At 41.0% G+C, this 21,261-nt stretch overlaps 5 long non-coding RNA genes across 5 annotated transcripts; all 5 read left to right on the top strand.

Moving 5' to 3' along the window:
- Positions 1-347: 347 nt before the first annotated feature.
- Positions 348-2,155, top strand: LOC117839861 (uncharacterized). The gene is made up of 2 exons (XR_004636902.2): positions 348-1,654; positions 1,760-2,155. It is a non-coding gene; the product is annotated as an uncharacterized lncRNA (long non-coding RNA).
- A 2,786-nt stretch (positions 2,156-4,941) lies between these two features.
- Positions 4,942-6,749, top strand: LOC117837278 (uncharacterized). Its single transcript, XR_004636279.2, has 2 exons — positions 4,942-6,248; positions 6,354-6,749. It is a non-coding gene; the product is annotated as an uncharacterized lncRNA (long non-coding RNA).
- A 3,063-nt stretch (positions 6,750-9,812) lies between these two features.
- Positions 9,813-11,344, top strand: LOC117837265 (uncharacterized). Its single transcript, XR_004636276.2, has 2 exons — positions 9,813-10,843; positions 10,949-11,344. It is a non-coding gene; the product is annotated as an uncharacterized lncRNA (long non-coding RNA).
- Positions 11,345-14,131: 2,787 nt separating this feature from the next.
- On the top strand, positions 14,132-15,926 carry LOC117837264 (uncharacterized). Its single transcript, XR_004636275.2, has 2 exons — positions 14,132-15,438; positions 15,544-15,926. It is a non-coding gene; the product is annotated as an uncharacterized lncRNA (long non-coding RNA).
- A 2,787-nt stretch (positions 15,927-18,713) lies between these two features.
- Positions 18,714-20,521, top strand: LOC140221336 (uncharacterized). Its single transcript, XR_011897108.1, has 2 exons — positions 18,714-20,020; positions 20,126-20,521. It is a non-coding gene; the product is annotated as an uncharacterized lncRNA (long non-coding RNA).
- Positions 20,522-21,261: the final 740 nt, after the last annotated feature.

Genomic DNA, 21,261 nt, shown 5'->3' with positions numbered 1-21,261 from the left:
CAATGGTAACATATTCAGCCTTCAATGTTTAGAAAATTAATGTTATGTCTTCGTGTTAATTGTTTTTTATACAATTATTTAGTTTTGGTTAGGAACATTTAATTTCGATTTCAATATGGGTATGTTCACCCTCACTATTTTACATGTTTGATTATATGCATTTTTGTTCAACTAGAAAAACCAAATATGTTAATACATACTAACAATATCTTTTAGAAGTTTGACATAAATATGTTATTATTTTTTAAATCCTGATGCACTTGTTTAGAAAGTAAAATGGGCTAAAAAGTAAAAGAAATAGCAGAAGCATAGAAGCAACTTAAGGTCCAAGGATCTCTCTTATGGACTTAGTATTTCGGCAATGCCGATGGTGTAATTCTAAATATTATTCAATTTAACTAATAATGAACAAATAAGTTATGTACACAGTTAAAAGGCAATAGACTGGTAATGATCAACGAATTTTATCGATAAAAATAAAAATTATTGATTGGAAGAAAATTCACGTGTCCATCTACTTCGCTTTAATACATAATGTTTGGATTCTCAAGGCACCAATTTGCAAGTTGTTGGATAATTATGCACCCACCTGTCAAGTTATTGTACTAAATTGAGCATTTTACAAGTTGTTGGACCAATTTACACCCACCTGGAAGTTATTGTACTAGATTGAGCATTTTATAAGATGTTGGATCAATCTGCACCCACCTAACAAGTTGTTGTATGGTGGGTGCAATTTACTTTTTGTTGATATAGAAGAAATCGGGTCACACTTAATCACAAGGGGTTTCATGGATGATTATCAACAATGGACATATCACCGTGAAGGGGATAATGATGACAGAATGATGGATGATAATGGAGGAAGATGGTAGAGGATGAGACGACGGACGAATAACGATTACTCAAATTAAATCTACTGTTTGAGGAAACAAAGAGGTTAGGTGAAACAAGGCACGTGATATTTGTGATAGCATAAGATTGATATAGGAGGACATATTAATTATTATACTTTAAATTCATGGTGTCGCTAGGCTTAAGAGTTCAAGTGGTCTCGCCGGTTAGGTTGTGCTGGTAGTCGGTATTTGATCCGATGAAAAGATTATTGCACCACCTAGATATTGGGTGTAGAATGATTTTGTACGCAGGATGCTATTGAAAAAACAAGATTAGCAGGTAAAAGGAGCACGTGGGTGCAAGTTGGTGCTCGCCGCTCTGGTCTTGGCACCCAAAATTTCTGCTTGTCTACAAAACGTGGTGCTGCATATGCTTAATTTGGACGTGATGACCTTGCCGGGACCAAAACAAAACGTGGCTTCACACCGACCAACCTGTTAAGGTTAGAAATCGTACAAGGCTAGCATACTTGGGACGCTTTGACACCACGTGGCTCAGCTCGTGGGTGACCCGATAATAAGCACATGCCCAGCGGCTGTGTGCAGTGCGTGCCTCTATAAATACGGGTTGCAGCTCCAAGCGAGATTCAGGAAAAATTAAGCAGCAGGACACCTCAAATTCATAGAGATAACAGGGCAGCTCTGAGAGCACGACCAGGCAACAATGGCGTCATTGGCAAGATCCGCCCATGTTCTAGGAATCACGCTGCTCGTCATCGCCGCGGTGATGATCACCAGCACTCCTTTCGTGGAATGCAGTGAGCACCCAGCAGCTTTTCTTTCTTAATTTCAGTTTATCATTCCTCCCGTAGTATCATAAAGCACATGAAGTGGGCAATAAACTGACGTGCTTGCGTTTCCAGGGGCGGTTGAGCGTCCACGTGCTGCGATGGTGAATTCGGATCCTCGTGCCGCAGACAGGTTTGAGAAGAGTCGTCCTAGTCCACGTGCTGCGATGGTGCATTCGGATCCTCATGCCCCATACAGGTTTGAGACGAGTCGTCCTAGTCCTCACGACTAGTCCTCACTGGCGGTGAAAGCAATGGACGTGGACTCATGCCCCAACTTGACGGTGATAGCCATCGCGGAGAAATCCCCCTGCCTTGATCCCCGTCTTCTTCGCAAATCGAGTGTGGTTATAACTTATAAGGAAATAATTAAAGATGGGTGGTGCCCTCCTGTAAACATCTATTGTACGCTACAAATAACTGTGCTTATACCTATGAATAAAAAAGGATCCATACAAGGTTGCCCTGGTACCTTTAGCATTAATAAACATGTTACAATAACAGTCAATCCTGACCGATCTTAATATCTCCTTCGATTGATGATGCCTGTAGCGGTGGCAATTTCATGGCTCCGAGCATGCCCTTTGCGAATTCAGGATAATTTGATAAATTAGTTTAATATAAATGTGGTCCATGTATTTAAAAATAGATATTACATTAATTAAGAGATTCATGGACCATTTCCTCCGTGCTAACTAGCACCACAGGCGCCACACATCTAGGTTGGGGACAGACAGAGTGTCAGGTGCACCAAGTCGATCCACACCAGTAAGCCGTGTGTGAGCGTGTGAGCATGAGATGCTAACTTGCGCAAGGTTAGTAGTGGCCATGCTCACAGCTCACGGGAGACGGGACACGGCCTGCGCCGCCATACTTAGATGCTGGTGGCATGCCCCTCGTCCAGGACAGGACTAAGTGTGGCTCCTGACAGGACTAGGCTCGGGAGCTGCTGCTTTAGCCTCCTCCAACAAGGACGTTGGCAAGCTCAGCGACGGGTCGTGCCCGTGTAGCAAGAAACGGGACCCCTTTTTGCCAATTCTGTTGAGGGAGAGCGTAGAATAGGAAGGAAGTGACCAGTGAGGGACGATTGATGGGATCGGAGCGGAATATGAGGAAAAATCTGCATGTAATGGGCTTGCAAAAAATTAGGAGCAGAACCAAGCGCAGGTAGACATAGAGTGACGATGGGGCAGACCGAAGCTGGTGGACATCGCCCTAAAGCTTTCTCGGAGTAAAGAGAATAGAAGACAACAGAAATTCACATTCATTTCTGTTGTACCAGCAGTTTACGGAGATCATTGAGCTCCAGATCGTGCTGAAGAACTACTCCCTCTGTTCTCTTTCACATGTCAGATTAGGTTCGTCCTAAGTCAAACTTGTTCAACTTTAACTAAGTTTATAGAAAAATATAACAACATCTATATTACCGAATACATACACTATCAAAACATATTCCATGGTGAATTCAATGAAACAAATTTGGTAGTATAAATGTTGTTATATTTCTCTATAAATATAGTTAAAGTTGAATAACTTTGATTAGGACAAACGTAACGTGATATGTAAAAAAATCATGGAAGGAGTACGTACTTGGTTGAGTTGTTTGAAGCTTGAAAAGATAGGAGATCAGGCATTAGGAGACTTTATCTTTTTTTTGGAAGCATCTAGGAGACCATATGTTAACATGCTAGGTCCTTTTGTAAGACATTCTCCTTCCGATACCAGAACACGTACGCGGTGGCTCCTCAGCGCGTCGCTGCCACGCTGACGAGTGCTTCCCTCCCCTGGTGTGTGTTGCCATATCCATCCCCTGTTAGATTCTCTACGTACGAATAACAGAAATAAAGATGCATTTGCTTCTGATTAACATTTATCTCGTCGGGTGAGTGATGAATTTCTTTTTTTTTTCATCGGCAGGATCTTCTTTTTTACTTATGACATCCTAAGAAAGTCCTAGAGGCAACGCAGGTTATCAATTTTTTATTTTGTACTATCAGACCATCAGTTTATTTGACCGACTTGTTTCACTGCACATTGTTTATATGTTTAATGTTTTGCTGGCTTCCTTTCTTCCCGGCATTTATTGGCCCCGTCTTGGTCTGGAGTCCAATTTTCCTAGTGTTCACAATACTAAATTAGAGATACTAGGTACTCCTCCCTCCGATCCAAATTGTCAGTCTTTCCAACTTTCTTGTAAAGTCAAAATATATAAAGTTTGAACAAATTTATACAATAAAGTGCTAACATTTATGATGCCAAATAAGTACTATTAGATTCTTCATAAATATATTTTCATAGTATATCTATTCGGTGCCATAAATCTTTGTAATCTTCCCTATAATTTTACTCAAACATATAATGGTTTAACTCTCCAAGAATGTTGGAATGACCTAGGGAGTATTTCTTATACTAACATTTACGCAAACTAGCGGGAGCTTCGTTTAAGAGAAAAAATATATGGAAAGGAGAAGAAGTAGCAACATAATTCATCCACACTGAACCAGAAACTACTAAAAACACATTTGTTACGCTTTGTGTCTCACAGATTCTGGAGACTGTCAGAGACTAAGGGCGTGTTTGCTTCACGTCCACACCGTGCCGTGGCACAACTCCGGCGTGCTGCCTTTGCTTAGCTGACCATACAACAACTTGTCAGGTATAAAATACTCAATCTAGTACAATAATTTGACAGGCAGGTGCAGATTAGTCCAACGACTATTAAAATTCTCAATCTAGTGCAATAGCTTGATAGGTGGGTGCACATTGACGCAGTAACTTGTAAACTGCTCAATTTAGCGAAATAAATTAGCGAATTGGTGCATCCATAGTTCAAATGTTATAACAAGCAACATATTATATTCGCGTCGGAGCAAGTTATTGAGCATTATTTGACCATTAATATTCCTATCACAATGGTAACATATTCAGCCTTCAATGTTTAGAAAATTAATGTTATGTCTTCGTGTTAATTGTTTTTTATACAATTATTTAGTTTTGGTTAGGAACATTTAATTTCGATTTCAATATGGGTATGTTCACCCTCACTATTTTACATGTTTGATTATATGCATTTTTGTTCAACTAGAAAAACCAAATATGTTAATACATACTAACAATATCTTTTAGAAGTTTGACATAAATATGTTATTATTTTTTAAATCCTGATGCACTTGTTTAGAAAGTAAAATGGGCTAAAAAGTAAAAGAAATAGCAGAAGCATAGAAGCAACTTAAGGTCCAAGGATCTCTCTTATGGACTTAGTATTTCGGCAATGCCGATGGTGTAATTCTAAATATTATTCAATTTAACTAATAATGAACAAATAAGTTATGTACACAGTTAAAAGGCAATAGACTGGTAATGATCAACGAATTTTATCGATAAAAATAAAAATTATTGATTGGAAGAAAATTCACGTGTCCATCTACTTCGCTTTAATACATAATGTTTGGATTCTCAAGGCACCAATTTGCAAGTTGTTGGATAATTATGCACCCACCTGTCAAGTTATTGTACTAAATTGAGCATTTTACAAGTTGTTGGACCAATTTACACCCACCTGGAAGTTATTGTACTAGATTGAGCATTTTATAAGATGTTGGATCAATCTGCACCCACCTAACAAGTTGTTGTATGGTGGGTGCAATTTACTTTTTGTTGATATAGAAGAAATCGGGTCACACTTAATCACAAGGGGTTTCATGGATGATTATCAACAATGGACATATCACCGTGAAGGGGATAATGATGACAGAATGATGGATGATAATGGAGGAAGATGGTAGAGGATGAGACGACGGACGAATAACGATTACTCAAATTAAATCTACTGTTTGAGGAAACAAAGAGGTTAGGTGAAACAAGGCACGTGATATTTGTGATAGCATAAGATTGATATAGGAGGACATATTAATTATTATACTTTAAATTCATGGTGTCGCTAGGCTTAAGAGTTCAAGTGGTCTCGCCGGTTAGGTTGTGCTGGTAGTCGGTATTTGATCCGATGAAAAGATTATTGCACCACCTAGATATTGGGTGTAGAATGATTTTGTACGCAGGATGCTATTGAAAAAACAAGATTAGCAGGTAAAAGGAGCACGTGGGTGCAAGTTGGTGCTCGCCGCTCTGGTCTTGGCACCCAAAATTTCTGCTTGTCTACAAAACGTGGTGCTGCATATGCTTAATTTGGACGTGATGACCTTGCCGGGACCAAAACAAAACGTGGCTTCACACCGACCAACCTGTTAAGGTTAGAAATCGTACAAGGCTAGCATACTTGGGACGCTTTGACACCACGTGGCTCAGCTCGTGGGTGACCCGATAATAAGCACATGCCCAGCGGCTGTGTGCAGTGCGTGCCTCTATAAATACGGGTTGCAGCTCCAAGCGAGATTCAGGAAAAATTAAGCAGCAGGACACCTCAAATTCATAGAGATAACAGGGCAGCTCTGAGAGCACGACCAGGCAACAATGGCGTCATTGGCAAGATCCGCCCATGTTCTAGGAATCACGCTGCTCGTCATCGCCGCGGTGATGATCACCAGCACTCCTTTCGTGGAATGCAGTGAGCACCCAGCAGCTTTTCTTTCTTAATTTCAGTTTATCATTCCTCCCGTAGTATCATAAAGCACATGAAGTGGGCAATAAACTGACGTGCTTGCGTTTCCAGGGGCGGTTGAGCGTCCACGTGCTGCGATGGTGAATTCGGATCCTCGTGCCGCAGACAGGTTTGAGAAGAGTCGTCCTAGTCCACGTGCTGCGATGGTGCATTCGGATCCTCATGCCCCATACAGGTTTGAGACGAGTCGTCCTAGTCCTCACGACTAGTCCTCACTGGCGGTGAAAGCAATGGACGTGGACTCATGCCCCAACTTGACGGTGATAGCCATCGCGGAGAAATCCCCCTGCCTTGATCCCCGTCTTCTTCGCAAATCGAGTGTGGTTATAACTTATAAGGAAATAATTAAAGATGGGTGGTGCCCTCCTGTAAACATCTATTGTACGCTACAAATAACTGTGCTTATACCTATGAATAAAAAAGGATCCATACAAGGTTGCCCTGGTACCTTTAGCATTAATAAACATGTTACAATAACAGTCAATCCTGACCGATCTTAATATCTCCTTCGATTGATGATGCCTGTAGCGGTGGCAATTTCATGGCTCCGAGCATACCCTTTGCGAATTCAGGATAATTTGATAAATTAGTTTAATATAAATGTGGTCCATGTATTTAAAAATAGATATTACATTAATTAAGAGATTCATGGACCATTTCCTCCGTGCTAACTAGCACCACAGGCGCCACACATCTAGGTTGGGGACAGACACAGTGTCAGGTGCACCAAGTCGATCCACACCAGTAAGCCGTGTGTGAGCGTGTGAGCATGAGATGCTAACTTGCGCAAGGTTAGTAGTGGCCATGCTCACAGCTCACGGGAGACGGGACACGGCCTGCGCCGCCATACTTAGATGCTGGTGGCATGCCCCTCGTCCAGGACAGGACTAAGTGTGGCTCCTGACAGGACTAGGCTCGGGAGCTGCTGCTTTAGCCTCCTCCAACAAGGACGTTGGCAAGCTCAGCGACGGGTCGTGCCCGTGTAGATGGAAACGGGACCCCTTTTCGCCAATTCTGTTGAGGGAGAGCGTAGAATAGGAAGGAAGTGACCAGTGAGGGACGATTGATGGGATCGGAGCGGAATATGAGGAAAAATCTGCATGTAATGGGCTTGCAAAAAATTAGGAGCAGAACCAAGCGCAGGTAGACATAGAGTGACGATGGGGCAGACCGAAGCTGGTGGACATCGCCCTAAAGCTTTGTCGGAGTAAAGAGAATAGAAGACAACAGAAATTCACATTCATTTCTGTTGTACCAGCAGTTTACGGAGATCATTGAGCTCCAGATCGTGCTGAAGAACTACTCCCTCTGTTCTCTTTCACATGTCAGATTAGGTTCGTCCTAAGTCAAACTTGTTCAACTTTAACTAAGTTTATAGAAAAATATAACAACATCTATATTACCGAATACATACACTATCAAAACATATTCCATGGTGAATTCAATGAAACAAATTTGGTAGTATAAATGTTGTTATATTTCTCTATAAATATAGTTAAAGTTGAATAACTTTGATTAGGACAAACGTAACGTGATATGTAAAAAAATCATGGAAGGAGTACGTACTTGGTTGAGTTGTTTGAAGCTTGAAAAGATAGGAGATCAGGCATTAGGAGACTTTATCTTTTTTTTTGGAAGCATCTAGGAGACCATATGTTAACATGCTAGGTCCTTTTGTAAGACGTTCTCCTTCCGATACCAGAACACGTACGCGGTGGCTCCTCAGCGCGTCGCTGCCACGCTGACGAGTGCTTCCCTCCCCTGGTGTGTGTTGCCATATCCATCCCCTGTTAGATTCTCTACGTACGAATAACAGAAATAAAGATGCATTTGCTTCTGATTAACATTTATCTCGTCGGGTGAGTGATGAATTTCTTTTTTTTTTCATCGGCAGGATCTTCTTTTTTACTTATGACATCCTAAGAAAGTCCTAGAGGCAACGCAGGTTATCAATTTTTTATTTTGTACTATCAGACCATCAGTTTATTTGACCGACTTGTTTCACTGCACATTGTTTATATGTTTAATGTTTTGCTGGCTTCCTTTCTTCCCGGCATTTATTGGCCCCGTCTTGGTCTGGAGTCCAATTTTCCTAGTGTTCACAATACTAAATTAGAGATACTAGGTACTCCTCCCTCCGATCCAAATTGTCAGTCTTTCCAACTTTCTTGTAAAGTCAAAATATATAAAGTTTGAACAAATTTATACAATAAAGTGCTAACATTTATGATGCCAAATAAGTACTATTAGATTCTTCATAAATATATTTTCATAGTATATCTATTCGGTGCCATAAATCTTTGTAATCTTCCCTATAATTTTACTCAAACATATAATGGTTTAACTCTCCAAGAATGTTGGAATGACCTAGGGAGTATTTCTTATACTAACATTTACGCAAACTAGCGGGAGCTTCGTTTAAGAGAAAAAATATATGGAAAGGAGAAGAAGTAGCAACATAATTCATCCACACTGAACCAGAAACTACTAAAAACACATTTGTTACGCTTTGTGTCTCACAGATTCTGGAGACTGTCAGAGACTAAGGGCGTGTTTGCTTCACGTCCACACCGTGCCGTGGCACAACTCCGGCGTGCTGCCTTTGCTTAGCTGACCATACAACAACTTGTCAGGTATAAAATACTCAATCTAGTACAATAATTTGACAGGCAGGTGCAGATTAGTCCAACGACTATTAAAATTCTCAATCTAGTGCAATAGCTTGATAGGTGGGTGCACATTGACGCAGTAACTTGTAAACTGCTCAATTTAGCGAAATAAATTAGCGAATTGGTGCATCCATAGTTCAAATGTTATAACAAGCAACATATTATATTCGCGTCGGAGCAAGTTATTGAGCATTATTTGACCATTAATATTCCTATCACAATGGTAACATATTCAGCCTTCAATGTTTAGAAAATTAATGTTATGTCTTCGTGTTAATTGTTTTTTATACAATTATTTAGTTTTGGTTAGGAACATTTAATTTCGATTTCAATATGGGTATGTTCACCCTCACTATTTTACATGTTTGATTATATGCATTTTTGTTCAACTAGAAAAACCAAATATGTTAATACATACTAACAATATCTTTTAGAAGTTTGACATAAATATGTTATTATTTTTTAAATCCTGATGCACTTGTTTAGAAAGTAAAATGGGCTAAAAAGTAAAAGAAATAGCAGAAGCATAGAAGCAACTTAAGGTCCAAGGATCTCTCTTATGGACTTAGTATTTCGGCAATGCCGATGGTGTAATTCTAAATATTATTCAATTTAACTAATAATGAACAAATAAGTTATGTACACAGTTAAAAGGCAATAGACTGGTAATGATCAACGAATTTTATCGATAAAAATAAAAATTATTGATTGGAAGAAAATTCACATGTCCATCTACTTCGCTTTAATACATAATGTTTGGATTCTCAAGGCACCAATTTGCAAGTTGTTGGATAATTATGCACCCACCTGTCAAGTTATTGTACTAAATTGAGCATTTTACAAGTTGTTGGACCAATTTACACCCACCTGGAAGTTATTGTACTAGATTGAGCATTTTATAAGATGTTGGATCAATCTGCACCCACCTAACAAGTTGTTGTATGGTGGGTGCAATTTACTTTTTGTTGATATAGAAGAAATCGGGTCACACTTAATCACAAGGGGTTTCATGGATGATTATCAACAATGGACATATCACCGTGAAGGGGATAATGATGACAGAATGATGGATGATAATGGAGGAAGATGGTAGAGGATGAGACGACGGACGAATAACGATTACTCAAATTAAATCTACTGTTTGAGGAAACAAAGAGGTTAGGTGAAACAAGGCACGTGATATTTGTGATAGCATAAGATTGATATAGGAGGACATATTAATTATTATACTTTAAATTCATGGTGTCGCTAGGCTTAAGAGTTCAAGTGGTCTCGCCGGTTAGGTTGTGCTGGTAGTCGGTATTTGATCCGATGAAAAGATTATTGCACCACCTAGATATTGGGTGTAGAATGATTTTGTACGCAGGATGCTATTGAAAAAACAAGATTAGCAGGTAAAAGGAGCACGTGGGTGCAAGTTGGTGCTCGCCGCTCTGGTCTTGGCACCCAAAATTTCTGCTTGTCTACAAAACGTGGTGCTGCATATGCTTAATTTGGACGTGATGACCTTGCCGGGACCAAAACAAAACGTGGCTTCACACCGACCAACCTGTTAAGGTTAGAAATCGTACAAGGCTAGCATACTTGGGACGCTTTGACACCACGTGGCTCAGCTCGTGGGTGACCCGATAATAAGCACATGCCCAGCGGCTGTGTGCAGTGCGTGCCTCTATAAATACGGGTTGCAGCTCCAAGCGAGATTCAGGAAAAATTAAGCAGCAGGACACCTCAAATTCATAGAGATAACAGGGCAGCTCTGAGAGCACGACCAGGCAACAATGGCGTCATTGGCAAGATCCGCCCATGTTCTAGGAATCACGCTGCTCGTCATCGCCGCGGTGATGATCACCAGCACTCCTTTCGTGGAATGCAGTGAGCACCCAGCTGCTTTTCTTTCTTAATTTCAGTTTATCATTCCTCCCGTAGTATCATAAAGCACATGAAGTGGGCAATAAACTGACGTGCTTGCGTTTCCAGGGGCGGTTGAGCGTCCACGTGCTGCGATGGTGAATTCGGATCCTCGTGCCGCAGACAGGTTTGAGAAGAGTCGTCCTAGTCCACGTGCTGCGATGGTGCATTCGGATCCTCATGCCCCATACAGGTTTGAGACGAGTCGTCCTAGTCCTCACGACTAGTCCTCACCGGCGGTGAAAGCAATGGACGTGGACTCATGCCCCAACTTGACGGTGATAGCCATCGCGGAGAAATCCCCCTGCCTTGATCCCCGTCTTCTTCGCAAATCGAGTGTGGTTATAACTTATAAGGAAATAATTAAAGATGGGTGGTGCCCTCCTGTAAACATCTATTGTACGCTACAAATAACTGTGCTTATACCTATGAATAAAAAAGGATCCATACAAGGTTGCCCTGGTACCTTTAGCATTAATAAACATGTTACAATAACAGTCAATCCTGACCGATCTTAATATCTCCTTCGATTGATGATGCCTGTAGCGGTGGCAATTTCATGGCTCCGAGCATGCCCTTTGCGAATTCAGGATAATTTGATAAATTAGTTTAATATAAATGTGGTCCATGTATTTAAAAATAGATATTACATTAATTAAGAGATTCATGGACCATTTCCTCCGTGCTAACTAGCACCACAGGCGCCACACATCTAGGTTGGGGACAGACACAGTGTCAGGTGCACCAAGTCGATCCACACCAGTAAGCCGTGTGTGAGCGTGTGAGCATGAGATGCTAACTTGCGCAAGGTTAGTAGTGGCCATGCTCACAGCTCACGGGAGACGGGACACGGCCTGCGCCGCCATACTTAGATGCTGGTGGCATGCCCCTCGTCCAGGACAGGACTAAGTGTGGCTCCTGACAGGACTAGGCTCGGGAGCTGCTGCTTTAGCCTCCTCCAACAAGGACGTTGGCAAGCTCAGCGACGGGTCGTGCCCGTGTAGCAAGAAACGGGACCCCTTTTCGCCAATTCTGTTGAGGGAGAGCGTAGAATAGGAAGGAAGTGACCAGTGAGGGACGATTGATGGGATCGGAGCGGAATATGAGGAAAAATCTGCATGTAATGGGCTTGCAAAAAATTAGGAGCAGAACCAAGCGCAGGTAGACATAGAGTGACGATGGGGCAGACCGAAGCTGGTGGACATCGCCCTAAAGCTTTGTCGGAGTAAAGAGAATAGAAGACAACAGAAATTCACATTCATTTCTGTTGTACCAGCAGTTTACGGAGATCATTGAGCTCCAGATCGTGCTGAAGAACTACTCCCTCTGTTCTCTTTCACATGTCAGATTAGGTTCGTCCTAAGTCAAACTTGTTCAACTTTAACTAAGTTTATAGAAAAATATAACAACATCTATATTACCGAATACATACACTATCAAAACATATTCCATGGTGAATTCAATGAAACAAATTTGGTAGTATAAATGTTGTTATATTTCTCTATAAATATAGTTAAAGTTGAATAACTTTGATTAGGACAAACGTAACGTGATATGTAAAAAAATCATGGAAGGAGTACGTACTTGGTTGAGTTGTTTGAAGCTTGAAAAGATAGGAGATCAGGCATTAGGAGACTTTATCTTTTTTTTTGGAAGCATCTAGGAGACCATATGTTAACATGCTAGGTCCTTTTGTAAGACGTTCTCCTTCCGATACCAGAACACGTACGCGGTGGCTCCTCAGCGCGTCGCTGCCACGCTGACGAGTGCTTCCCTCCCCTGGTGTGTGTTGCCATATCCATCCCCTGTTAGATTCTCTACGTACGAATAACAGAAATAAAGATGCATTTGCTTCTGATTAACATTTATCTCGTCGGGTGAGTGATGAATTTCTTTTTTTTTTCATCGGCAGGATCTTCTTTTTTACTTATGACATCCTAAGAAAGTCCTAGAGGCAACGCAGGTTATCAATTTTTTATTTTGTACTATCAGACCATCAGTTTATTTGACCGACTTGTTTCACTGCACATTGTTTATATGTTTAATGTTTTGCTGGCTTCCTTTCTTCCCGGCATTTATTGGCCCCGTCTTGGTCTGGAGTCCAATTTTCCTAGTGTTCACAATACTAAATTAGAGATACTAGGTACTCCTCCCTCCGATCCAAATTGTCAGTCTTTCCAACTTTCTTGTAAAGTCAAAATATATAAAGTTTGAACAAATTTATACAATAAAGTGCTAACATTTATGATGCCAAATAAGTACTATTAGATTCTTCATAAATATATTTTCATAGTATATCTATTCGGTGCCATAAATCTTTGTAATCTTCCCTATAATTTTACTCAAACATATAATGGTTTAACTCTCCAAGAATGTTGGAATGACCTAGGGAGTATTTCTTATACTAACATTTACGCAAACTAGCGGGAGCTTCGTTTAAGAGAAAAAATATATGGAAAGGAGAAGAAGTAGCAACATAATTCATCCACACTGAACCAGAAACTACTAAAAACACATTTGTTACGCTTTGTGTCTCACAGATTCTGGAGACTGTCAGAGACTAAGGGCGTGTTTGCTTCACGTCCACACCGTGCCGTGGCACAACTCCGGCGTGCTGCCTTTGCTTAGCTGACCATACAACAACTTGTCAGGTATAAAATACTCAATCTAGTACAATAATTTGACAGGCAGGTGCAGATTAGTCCAACGACTATTAAAATTCTCAATCTAGTGCAATAGCTTGATAGGTGGGTGCACATTGACGCAGTAACTTGTAAACTGCTCAATTTAGCGAAATAAATTAGCGAATTGGTGCATCCATAGTTCAAATGTTATAACAAGCAACATATTATATTCGCGTCGGAGCAAGTTATTGAGCATTATTTGACCATTAATATTCCTATCACAATGGTAACATATTCAGCCTTCAATGTTTAGAAAATTAATGTTATGTCTTCGTGTTAATTGTTTTTTATACAATTATTTAGTTTTGGTTAGGAACATTTAATTTCGATTTCAATATGGGTATGTTCACCCTCACTATTTTACATGTTTGATTATATGCATTTTTGTTCAACTAGAAAAACCAAATATGTTAATACATACTAACAATATCTTTTAGAAGTTTGACATAAATATGTTATTATTTTTTAAATCCTGATGCACTTGTTTAGAAAGTAAAATGGGCTAAAAAGTAAAAGAAATAGCAGAAGCATAGAAGCAACTTAAGGTCCAAGGATCTCTCTTATGGACTTAGTATTTCGGCAATGCCGATGGTGTAATTCTAAATATTATTCAATTTAACTAATAATGAACAAATAAGTTATGTACACAGTTAAAAGGCAATAGACTGGTAATGATCAACGAATTTTATCGATAAAAATAAAAATTATTGATTGGAAGAAAATTCACGTGTCCATCTACTTCGCTTTAATACATAATGTTTGGATTCTCAAGGCACCAATTTGCAAGTTGTTGGATAATTATGCACCCACCTGTCAAGTTATTGTACTAAATTGAGCATTTTACAAGTTGTTGGACCAATTTACACCCACCTGGAAGTTATTGTACTAGATTGAGCATTTTATAAGATGTTGGATCAATCTGCACCCACCTAACAAGTTGTTGTATGGTGGGTGCAATTTACTTTTTGTTGATATAGAAGAAATCGGGTCACACTTAATCACAAGGGGTTTCATGGATGATTATCAACAATGGACATATCACCGTGAAGGGGATAATGATGACAGAATGATGGATGATAATGGAGGAAGATGGTAGAGGATGAGACGACGGACGAATAACGATTACTCAAATTAAATCTACTGTTTGAGGAAACAAAGAGGTTAGGTGAAACAAGGCACGTGATATTTGTGATAGCATAAGATTGATATAGGAGGACATATTAATTATTATACTTTAAATTCATGGTGTCGCTAGGCTTAAGAGTTCAAGTGGTCTCGCCGGTTAGGTTGTGCTGGTAGTCGGTATTTGATCCGATGAAAAGATTATTGCACCACCTAGATATTGGGTGTAGAATGATTTTGTACGCAGGATGCTATTGAAAAAACAAGATTAGCAGGTAAAAGGAGCACGTGGGTGCAAGTTGGTGCTCGCCGCTCTGGTCTTGGCACCCAAAATTTCTGCTTGTCTACAAAACGTGGTGCTGCATATGCTTAATTTGGACGTGATGACCTTGCCGGGACCAAAACAAAACGTGGCTTCACACCGACCAACCTGTTAAGGTTAGAAATCGTACAAGGCTAGCATACTTGGGACGCTTTGACACCACGTGGCTCAGCTCGTGGGTGACCCGATAATAAGCACATGCCCAGCGGCTGTGTGCAGTGCGTGCCTCTATAAATACGGGTTGCAGCTCCAAGCGAGATTCAGGAAAAATTAAGCAGCAGGACACCTCAAATTCATAGAGATAACAGGGCAGCTCTGAGAGCACGACCAGGCAACAATGGCGTCATTGGCAAGATCCGCCCATGTTCTAGGAATCACGCTGCTCGTCATCGCCGCGGTGATGATCACCAGCACTCCTTTCGTGGAATGCAGTGAGCACCCAGCTGCTTTTCTTTCTTAATTTCAGTTTATCATTCCTCCCGTAGTATCATAAAGCACATGAAGTGGGCAATAAACTGACGTGCTTGCGTTTCCAGGGGCGGTTGAGCGTCCACGTGCTGCGATGGTGAATTCGGATCCTCGTGCCGCAGACAGGTTTGAGAAGAGTCGTCTGCGATGGTGCATTCGGATCCTCATGCCCCATACAGGTTTGAGACGAGTCGTCCTAGTCCTCACGACTAGTCCTCACTGGCGGTGAAAGCAATGGACGTGGACTCATGCCCCAACTTGACGGTGATAGCCATCGCGGAGAAATCCCCCTGCCTTGATCCCCGTCTTCTTCGCAAATCGAGTGTGGTTATAACTTATAAGGAAATAATTAAAGATGGGTGGTGCCCTCCTGTAAACATCTATTGTACGCTACAAATAACTGTGCTTATACCTATGAATAAAAAAGGATCCATACAAGGTTGCCCTGGTACCTTTAGCATTAATAAACATGTTACAATAACAGTCAATCCTGACCGATCTTAATATCTCCTTCGATTGATGATGCCTGTAGCGGTGGCAATTTCATGGCTCCGAGCATGCCCTTTGCGAATTCAGGATAATTTGATAAATTAGTTTAATATAAATGTGGTCCATGTATTTAAAAATAGATATTACATTAATTAAGAGATTCATGGACCATTTCCTCCGTGCTAACTAGCACCACAGGCGCCACACATCTAGGTTGGGGACAGACACAGTGTCAGGTGCACCAAGTCGATCCACACCAGTAAGCCGTGTGTGAGCGTGTGAGCATGAGATGCTAACTTGCGCAAGGTTAGTAGTGGCCATGCTCACAGCTCACGGGAGACGGGACACGGCCTGCGCCGCCATACTTAGATGCTGGTGGCATGCCCCTCGTCCAGGACAGGACTAAGTGTGGCTCCTGACAGGACTAGGCTCGGGAGCTGCTGCTTTAGCCTCCTCCAACAAGGACGTTGGCAAGCTCAGCGACGGGTCGTGCCCGTGTAGCAAGAAACGGGACCCCTTTTCGCCAATTCTGTTGAGGGAGAGCGTAGAATAGGAAGGAAGTGACCAGTGAGGGACGATTGATGGGATCGGAGCGGAATATGAGGAAAAATCTGCATGTAATGGGCTTGCAAAAAATTAGGAGCAGAACCAAGCGCAGGTAGACATAGAGTGACGATGGGGCAGACCGAAGCTGGTGGACATCGCCCTAAAGCTTTGTCGGAGTAAAGAGAATAGAAGACAACAGAAAGTCACATTCATTTCTGTTGTACCAGCAGTTTACGGAGATCATTGAGCTCCAGATCGTGCTGAAGAACTACTCCCTCTGTTCTCTTTCACATGTCAGATTAGGTTCGTCCTAAGTCAAACTTGTTCAACTTTAACTAAATTTATAGAAAAATATAACAACATCTATATTACCGAATACATACACTATCAAAACATATTCCATGGTGAATTCAATGAAACAAATTTGGTAGTATAAATGTTGTTATATTTCTCTATAAATATAGTTAAAGTTGAATAACTTTGATTAGGACAAACGTAACGTGATATGTAAAAAAATCATGGAAGGAGTACGTACTTGGTTGAGTTGTTTGAAGCTTGAAAAGATAGGAGATCAGGCATTAGGAGACTTTATCTTTTTTTTTGGAAGCATCTAGGAGACCATATGTTAACATGCTAGGTCCTTTTGTAAGACGTTCTCCTTCCGATACCAGAACACGTACGCGGTGGCTCCTCAGCGCGTCGCTGCCACGCTGACGAGTGCTTCCCTCCCCTGGTGTGTGTTGCCATATCCATCCCCTGTTAGATTCTCTACGTACGAATAACAGAAATAAAGATGCATTTGCTTCTGATTAACATTTATCTCGTCGGGTGAGTGATGAATTTCTTTTTTTTTTCATCGGCAGGATCTTCTTTTTTACTTATGACATCCTAAGAAAGTCCTAGAGGCAACGCAGGTTATCAATTTTTTATTTTGTACTATCAGACCATCAGTTTATTTGACCGACTTGTTTCACTGCACATTGTTTATATGTTTAATGTTTTGCTGGCTTCCTTTCTTCCCGGCATTTATTGGCCCCGTCTTGGTCTGGAGTCCAATTTTCCTAGTGTTCACAATACTAAATTAGAGATACTAGGTACTCCTCCCTCCGATCCAAATTGTCAGTCTTTCCAACTTTCTTGTAAAGTCAAAATATATAAAGTTTGAACAAATTTATACAATAAAGTGCTAACATTTATGATGCCAAATAAGTACTATTAGATTCTTCATAAATATATTTTCATAGTATATCTATTCGGTGCCATAAATCTTTGTAATCTTCCCTATAATTTTACTCAAACATATAATGGTTTAACTCTCCAAGAATGTTGGAATGACCTAGGGAGTATTTCTTATACTAACATTTACGCAAACTAGCGGGAGCTTCGTTTAAGAGAAAAAATATATGGAAAGGAAAAGAAGTAGCAACATAATTCATCCACACTGAACCAGAAACTACTAAAAACACATTTGTTACGCTTTGTGTCTCACAGATTCTGGAGACTGTCAGAGACTAAGGGCGTGTTTGCTTCACGTCCACACCGTGCCGTGGCACAACTCCGGCGTGCTGCCTTTGCTTAGCTGACCATACAACAACTTGTCAGGTATAAAATACTCAATCTAGTACAATAATTTGACAGGCAGGTGCAGATTAGTCCAACGACTATTAAAATTCTCAATCTAGTGCAATAGCTTGATAGGTGGGTGCACATTGACGCAGTAACTTGTAAACTGCTCAATTTAGCGAAATAAATTAGCGAATTGGTGCATCCATAGTTCAAATGTTATAACAAGCAACATATTATATTCGCGTCGGAGCAAGTTATTGAGCATTATTTGACCATTAATATTCCTATCACAATGGTAACATATTCAGCCTTCAATGTTTAGAAAATTAATGTTATGTCTTCGTGTTAATTGTTTTTTATACAATTATTTAGTTTTGGTTAGGAACATTTAATTTCGATTTCAATATGGGTATGTTCACCCTCACTATTTTACATGTTTGATTATATGCATTTTTGTTCAACTAGAAAAACCAAATATGTTAATACATACTAACAATATCTTTTAGAAGTTTGACATAAATATGTTATTATTTTTTAAATCCTGATGCACTTGTTTAGAAAGTAAAATGGGCTAAAAAGTAAAAGAAATAGCAGAAGCATAGAAGCAACTTAAGGTCCAAGGATCTCTCTTATGGACTTAGTATTTCGGCAATGCCGATGGTGTAATTCTAAATATTATTCAATTTAACTAATAATGAACAAATAAGTTATGTACACAGTTAAAAGGCAATAGACTGGTAATGATCAACGAATTTTATCGATAAAAATAAAAATTATTGATTGGAAGAAAATTCACGTGTCCATCTACTTCGCTTTAATACATAATGTTTGGATTCTCAAGGCACCAATTTGCAAGTTGTTGGATAATTATGCACCCACCTGTCAAGTTATTGTACTAAATTGAGCATTTTACAAGTTGTTGGACCAATTTACACCCACCTGGAAGTTATTGTACTAGATTGAGCATTTTATAAGATGTTGGATCAATCTGCACCCACCTAACAAGTTGTTGTATGGTGGGTGCAATTTACTTTTTGTTGATATAGAAGAAATCGGGTCACACTTAATCACAAGGGGTTTCATGGATGATTATCAACAATGGACATATCACCGTGAAGGGGATAATGATGACAGAATGATGGATGATAATGGAGGAAGATGGTAGAGGATGAGACGACGGACGAATAACGATTACTCAAATTAAATCTACTGTTTGAGGAAACAAAGAGGTTAGGTGAAACAAGGCACGTGATATTTGTGATAGCATAAGATTGATATAGGAGGACATATTAATTATTATACTTTAAATTCATGGTGTCGCTAGGCTTAAGAGTTCAAGTGGTCTCGCCGGTTAGGTTGTGCTGGTAGTCGGTATTTGATCCGATGAAAAGATTATTGCACCACCTAGATATTGGGTGTAGAATGATTTTGTACGCAGGATGCTATTGAAAAAACAAGATTAGCAGGTAAAAGGAGCACGTGGGTGCAAGTTGGTGCTCGCCGCTCTGGTCTTGGCACCCAAAATTTCTGCTTGTCTACAAAACGTGGTGCTGCATATGCTTAATTTGGACGTGATGACCTTGCCGGGACCAAAACAAAACGTGGCTTCACACCGACCAACCTGTTAAGGTTAGAAATCGTACAAGGCTAGCATACTTGGGACGCTTTGACACCACGTGGCTCAGCTCGTGGGTGACCCGATAATAAGCACATGCCCAGCGGCTGTGTGCAGTGCGTGCCTCTATAAATACGGGTTGCAGCTCCAAGCGAGATTCAGGAAAAATTAAGCAGCAGGACACCTCAAATTCATAGAGATAACAGGGCAGCTCTGAGAGCACGACCAGGCAACAATGGCGTCATTGGCAAGATCCGCCCATGTTCTAGGAATCACGCTGCTCGTCATCGCCGCGGTGATGATCACCAGCACTCCTTTCGTGGAATGCAGTGAGCACCCAGCTGCTTTTCTTTCTTAATTTCAGTTTATCATTCCTCCCGTAGTATCATAAAGCACATGAAGTGGGCAATAAACTGACGTGCTTGCGTTTCCAGGGGCGGTTGAGCGTCCACGTGCTGCGATGGTGAATTCGGATCCTCGTGCCGCAGACAGGTTTGAGAAGAGTCGTCCTAGTCCACGTGCTGCGATGGTGCATTCGGATCCTCATGCCCCATACAGGTTTGAGACGAGTCGTCCTAGTCCTCACGACTAGTCCTCACTGGCGGTGAAAGCAATGGACGTGGACTCATGCCCCAACTTGACGGTGATAGCCATCGCGGAGAAATCCCCCTGCCTTGATCCCCGTCTTCTTCGTAAATCGAGTGTGGTTATAACTTATAAGGAAATAATTAAAGATGGGTGGTGCCCTCCTGTAAACATCTATTGTACGCTACAAATAACTGTGCTTATACCTATGAATAAAAAAGGATCCATACAAGGTTGCCCTGGTACCTTTAGCATTAATAAACATGTTACAATAACAGTCAATCCTGACCCATCTTAATATCTCCTTCGATTGATGATGCCTGTAGCGGTGGCAATTTCATGGCTCCGAGCATGCCCTTTGCGAATTCAGGATAATTTGATAAATTAGTTTAATATAAATGTGGTCCATGTATTTAAAAATAGATATTACATTAATTAAGAGATTCATGGACCATTTCCTCCGTGCTAACTAGCACCACAGGCGCCACACATCTAGGTTGGGGACAGACACAGTGTCAGGTGCACCAAGTCGATCCACACCAGTAAGCCGTGTGTGAGCGTGTGAGCATGAGATGCTAACTTGCGCAAGGTTAGTAGTGGCCATGCTCACAGCTCACGGGAGACGGGACACGGCCTGCGCCGCCATACTTAGATGCTGGTGGCATGCCCCTCGTCCAGGACAGGACTAAGTGTGGCTCCTGACAGGACTAGGCTCGGGAGCTGCTGCTTTAGCCTCCTCCAACAAGGACGTTGGCAAGCTCAGCGACGGGTCGTGCCCGTGTAGCAAGAAACGGGACCCCTTTTCGCCAATTCTGTTGAGGGAGAGCGTAGAATAGGAAGGAAGTGACCAGTGAGGGACGATTGATGGGATCGGAGCGGAATATGAGGAAAAATCTGCATGTAATGGGCTTGCAAAAAATTAGGAGCAGAACCAAGCGCAGGTAGACATAGAGTGACGATGGGGCAGACCGAAGCTGGTGGACAT

The sequence above is a fragment of the Setaria viridis genome, chromosome 9 (assembly GCF_005286985.2).
Source record: "Setaria viridis chromosome 9, Setaria_viridis_v4.0, whole genome shotgun sequence".
In the NCBI taxonomy this organism is placed as follows: Eukaryota; Viridiplantae; Streptophyta; class Magnoliopsida; order Poales; family Poaceae; genus Setaria; species Setaria viridis.
The sequence above is the reverse complement of the archived record's forward strand: the minus strand, read 5'-3'. Positions and strand labels throughout refer to the sequence as shown.